Below are 6,833 nucleotides of genomic sequence, written 5' to 3' on the forward strand. Positions count from 1 at the left end.
TTCTTTTATTAGTAGGAAGAACTTCATCAGATAAACTATTACACGTCAGAACAAGCATTATATATGATATATAAAAGGGATGTGCCAGTAATACAATACACCAATAAACAGTAGTCTATTAGTAACAATATGTACAAATGGGTAGAGAACCAATCAGTTTAAAAATAAGTATAGTTGTCATGGGGATCATGGAATATATATATATATATATATATATATATATATATATATATATATATATATATATATATATGTGTGTGTGTGTGTGTGTGTGTGTGTGCGTGTGTGTATATATCAATATATATATATATATATATATATATATATATATATATATATATGTAAACATATATATATCTATATCTATATATATATATATATATATATATAGAGAGAGAGAGAGAGAGAGAGCAATATAAGAGAACACAACAAATACATATATGACCAAAAGCACCATTAATGGGGGTGAGGGGGCCTGATCTAAGTACCACTTGTAATTATTGATATCATCCCCTCCTCCACAGCCAAACAGATCTGCCTTCCAACACAATACCAACACTTGCAAGTCCCATACCCAGGACCCTACACAACATAGCCACAAGAAGTTAACAGTAATCTATCCCACTTATACGATGTCAGGATGGTATCAATATCATATCCTGCAGTACAGTCTGGCTACCATAGGGAATGTACAATGTGGAAGCAATAAACATTCCAATGATACACACACGCACACACACACACACACACACACACACACACACACACACACACACACACACACACACACACACACACACACACACATATATATATGCAGATACATATATATATGATTGTCTTTGTTGATGTGAACAACCTGAGATGTAGCTCCCTGGACTACATAAAAAGAGACATGGAAGAGCTCTCCGATTTTGTAGTCCAGGCAAGTATGTCCCTAGCCCTGAAAAGCATCCTGCCATGGCCCAGAATGATACCGCAATACAAGGGCAAAATGATTGACTTCAACAATTGGCTAAGCTTCTGCTGTCATTCTAAGGGGGACTAGTATCTGTCTACCTGGGATGACATGGTCAACAGACCACGATGCTTTGGCAGAGATGGCCTGCTTTTGTCACCCCTTGGATTCTGGATACTGGCAAAGGCTCTTGCCACCCCTATAGTGCCTTTTTTAGGCAAGGTTCAAATGACAAATTCACCACCATAACAGGAACAGGCAAGCAAAAACTGAGGGTAATGCTACTTAATGCTAGAAGTCTAAATCTCAAAATGCACTCACTCGAGGCACTCCTTAAAATGGAGAACATCGATATTTGTTCAGTGACTGAGACCTGGTTCAAGGGTCCGGAGAGCACCCCTGCATTACCAGGCTATAACTCATACCACACTTTTTGGCCATCTAACCTAGACTGGAACACCAAAGGTGGAGGTGTGTCCATATTCATTAAGGATATCCACACCTCCAGGCTAATTGCTCAGCATAATGCATCCGGGGTTATCCAAGTGCAACTAACTCTGGGCAAAACTGCAATCCAAATTGTAGCTTGCTGCAGATCCCCCACCATACCCCAGGATTCCCACTCCTCTTTTCTTGATATACTGGAAAATATTAGGGTTCAACCAAACACCCTAATATTGGGCAATTTGAACTACCCCACCATTAACTGGGAAAACTACTCATGTACCAACCCCTTTGCTCAGTGCTTTCTGGAATTCATAAATTCCAATGCCCTAGATCAACTTATCCAGACCCCCACCAGGGGCAACAATATCCTAGACCTAGTCATTACCAACATGAGTGACCAGTGTTCTACACCTGAAGTCAACTCCTCATTGGTCATATCCAACCATAAGCTAATCACCCTAGATATCACATCCTGCCCCCACCCCCCATTAAGGAAATCATGGGAAAAAATTTCTCCAAAGCTAACTTCATGCTTCTTAAGACAGAAGTGGCAAACTTTATGACACCCATGCAGATAGACAATATAGTTATGACTGCTGAATCCTACACAAATGCACGCTATAAGCACTTACACGAGTGCATGGATCATGCTATCCCAAACAGAACCAAGACCCTATCCTCCAAAAAAGGAAGCCAGTCTGGTGGTCCCCTGCCATAAACAAACTCTACAACAGAAGGAAGAAACTGTTGCAAAAGAGAGTAAAATCCCATGAGTGGAGAAGCTCCCTGGTCAGCCTCAGTAAGAAGCTAAGATCCCTTATAAGAACCTCCAAAGCTAGCCATGAAAACAAGATCACCACGTATTCTAAGGACAACCACAAAGCATTCTATAGCTATGGCAAGAATCTCAATGGCAACACCCAGATCTGCTCTGAGTTACAGCACAATGGCACAAAAATTACAGAACCAACTGATATTGCCAACATCCTGGCAGTTAGGTTCAATGCTAACTTTACCCCCCTCTCACCCCTTAAAAGGCCCATATCTATACAGGAAGAATGGACAGTCCCTGTAATCACAACTACACAGGTAAAAGCAGCACTCTCTAAAGCCAAAAACACAGCATCCATGGGACAGGACAACATCCCAGGCTGTGTTTTACATGAACTTCGGAACGAACTGGCTCCCCACCTAAGCACCATGTTTGATCATAGCTTCACGTCAGGCTTTATGCCCACTGAATGGTGCACAGCAGCAGTTAACCCACTCCACAAAGGGGGAACCACCACTGATCTTGGGAACTATCACCCCATTAGCCTGATGAGCCTGCTCTGCAAGGCCATGGAACGTATCATCATGGAATTCATAAACAAAGTCATTGGTAACCTCCAAACTCTGGACCCCACCCAGTTCGGGTTTGAGAAAGGCAGATCATGCCTCCTGAATCTGGTTGACTTCTTTGAGGCAGTCACCAAAGCCATAGACGAGGGTAAGGTGGTTCACATAGCCTATCTTGACCTCGCCAAGGGTTTCAACACCATCCTCCATTCTGGAATTATAGCTAAACTCACTAAACTAGGTATAAATCCCTATGTCACAAGATGGGCTGCCAACTGGCTCACTGCCAGAGCCCACACTGTAAAATTTGCAGACTCCAGATCTGACTTCAAACCAGTGACAAGTGGAGTACCACAGGGTTCAGTCCTGGGACCTCTCCTGTTTGGTATCTACTTCTCTGAAGTACAGGCTAACACAGAAGGCCTCTGGCTAATGAAGTTCACAGATGACTTCAAACTAGGAGCTATAGTCGAGCCCCCAGATGATGTGGACATCCTACAGAAGGACCTCACTGAGACAGATGCTTGGTGTCAGAGCCATGGCCTCAAGCTCAATGCCAAAAAATGCATTGTTATCCCCTTTGGTAAAAACTCTGTACCCATGAACTGCCACATAGGTGGCAGTCTTCTTAACACCAAATGTGTGATAAGAGACCTTGGGACCCAGGTGGACAGTAGTCTCTCCTTTGATAATCACATTGCCACTGTAATCAGGAAATCCTTCTGCGTGACACACCTCATCCCAAAAGGGTTCTCATTCAGGAAAAAAGAGGTCATTGTTCCCCTCTACTTGACACTCATTAGACCCATTATAGAGTACAATTCCCCTTTTGGAATGTACCTCACAGACATTTGCAGCAGCTGGAAAGGCCACAGAAGTACTTCACAAAGAGGAGTACTGGCCTCAAACAGATGCCCTACACTGACTGTCTCAAAAAACACCAGCTTTACTCTGTAGTGTATCGCCTACTCTGAGGTGATCTCTGCCTAACATATAAAGCTATCTCAAACCTAGAGCTGTTACACCTAAAGAAATCCCAATCCCTCTGAGCTACACGCTCTAGGGACCTAAACCTTGTCACCACAATAAACAGGACATGCCGGCAGGATAGATTCCTGTCCCAGAGACTTCCCATACTCTGGAACAAGCTACCCATCTATGTCAAGCAAAGTTCCTCATTAACACTCTTCAAGAAAACTCTTGATGAGTGGATGGGAAATAGAAAATACACCCTGGGGATCACTTCTGTGGCTCTGCTCAACAGGGGCACAGGAAATTAACATTCTTGGGTTGGCTTAAGCCAGGGAACTTTGTTGTCTAGGCTTACTTAGGCCCTTGGGACGATAGCCTAGTACCTACCTATGAACCTATATATATATATATATATATATATATATATATATATATATATATATATATATATATATATATATATATATATATATATATATAGATATAGATATATATGTATATGCACAAACACACACAAATACATATATTACTACGTATAGATATGTATAGGAAGATACATATTTAGAGGGTGCACAGCATATTGAACAGCCCATTATTCCTAGAGATGCCACCTTTTAAAATGGACAGTATATGATTCTCTCATACAAAAGACAATTATTGCATGAAACATATACCCACAGAGAAGTCAAAGGATATGACACCACACACAGGTTTGCATACATAAGAAATGTTTATTTGTGTACTATTACAGTTGTATATGTCATATCATATAGCTGTTGGGTGTTTGAAATACATACTAACTGAGTAATGCAACTCTCAAGCAAATCATTTTATACAGTAATCCAAAAGCATAACGTATGTTGCTGTCCAGGCCAAGGCCTTCAAGTAGTACAACAGTAAAGAAACACTGGGCCAGAAGATAACAATCAGTCAACAGTAAGTTATGCAGATGTAGTTCAGCAGCCTCCAATTACACTCTGTGCTCAACCCCTAGGGGGAAAAAAATTAAGTTGTCACAATGAAGATGTATCTGTTACATAACAATGCTTAACATAAAACAGCACTATCAGACTGATAAACAGAACAGTCTGTATGACAGTAAGCACTAGGCCACCAATGTTTCCAAGGTGAAATGTATGAAAATGTACAGCCATATACCTTAAGGTGTCTTACTACTGATATCCCTCACATTTTGTAACAGCCTAGGTTATATATGGTGCATACCCCTCCCCCATAGACTGACTCACAGGGGCATATAACAGTGTTATATGCACTGACCTCTGGACTGCACAAGAGCACATATGATTTGTCCAGCTGTAGCCCACATATATATGGACCCTACCCCACAATATGTGTGGGGACCACAACAGCGCTGGAATGATGGCAGGACTGGTAGCACAACATAATCATAGGCCACTACTTAACCTCTTAATGCATGACATATGGACAAAGCCTGGTATATAGGTGGAGAACAGAGGCTGGAACACATGGCCATATTTGCAATATTGTTGTTATACACTGAGAAAGTTGCAGGTGTTACAGGATTGTTTGCAATATACTCTTAGTCAGGAATATGAAATCAGAAACATACATGGATGTAGCCATGGACTGATAGCACTCAACAGACAGAATGCCAGTGATATATCTGAGACAAGACCTGTTTGGTGGACAGACAAAACATAACAGGCAAACCTTTGGCCATCATGTGGATAGACCCATAGTTGAGAGCTATGCAGACAGACTGCATTCCATGCTAAACTAGCATGTACACACAAACTCTGTAACACTAGTGGTATACAATGCATATAGCAACACCACTCACACTGTCTGTAGGCTAGGAACCTTATACAAATATGTAGTTGGCCTGGGTCTGCAAGTCCTATTGTAAGAGGTATTGCTACCTGCTGTCTGTAACACTGCTGGCCACACACAGGAAGGATGCCCTCCATACAGGAAAGGTAAAGGGACCCCACCCACATGATGTAGGAATTTCTGGTAGTGGGTTGCCATGACAGTGGTAATTGGAAGTACTACACAGCAGGCTGCATGCAGGTAGCAAGTGGTGGACATTGATTGGTGCAGAGGTCATCACCTTATCATGTGCATCACCTACAAAATCCATGGTGCAATCTCTTCAAAGCAGTTCAATCCATGTAGTGGAGACAGAGATAGAGAGAGAAAAAAAAACAAACAAATACACATCCATCCGTCCACACAGCAAACTGTATCCAGAAGAGATGACATTCCCACAACAGGTATGTGAAGCATATATGCATGTAACTGAATGTAGTACTTGTTCCATAATAATGGGATAGATGATGTGGAATGATTTATATGTGCCATTAGGTGTTGTTGTAATGATGTCCAGCTGAACAACTGCTATGGACAATAGTGTCTGTCCCTGTAGGCAGTGGGCCATACCTGTCAACTGTGCAGATCAGCACTGACTGACAAAATGTAAGCCATCATAGTGTGTGTTGTGTACTGCAAGACATGTATATTAGTGTGGCCAATAGCTGGTGGTGGAATTAATGAAGTTATGATGGACACATGAGTTTCAGAGCCCACCACTTGCAGGACATTCATGTTAACATGTAATGTAGCATGCAAAAATGCCATAGGTGTGTAATAGGCTTTCCTGTAATCTGTCACTATATATACCCCCCTAATGTTAGGCTGTGTCCACATGTGACACCTGTATGTGTTGTATCAAGGCAGAACAATGCAGCTGTGCAGGAAGGAGAGTTAGAGAGTATGGACCTGATGTCTGAATGCACCCCATATATATATATATATATATATATATATATATATATATATATATATATATTTATATATATAAAACTCATAATATATAGCTACACACACGTATTTATATAAATACATGTCCCCTACTATTGAATGACAGTGCTGCATGATATGTGTGAGGGAACATCACACATATTAATACACACACATGTATATATATATATATATATATATATATATATATATATATATATATATATACACACACACACACACACACACACACACACATATATATATATATATATATATATATATATATATATATATATATATATATATATATATATATATATATACAGCAGTAAGT

This window comes from Protopterus annectens, chromosome 2.part2 (genome assembly GCF_019279795.1).
Source record: "Protopterus annectens isolate FY-2018-M chromosome 2.part2, PAN1.0, whole genome shotgun sequence".
NCBI lineage: Eukaryota > Metazoa > Chordata > Ceratodontiformes > Protopteridae > Protopterus > Protopterus annectens.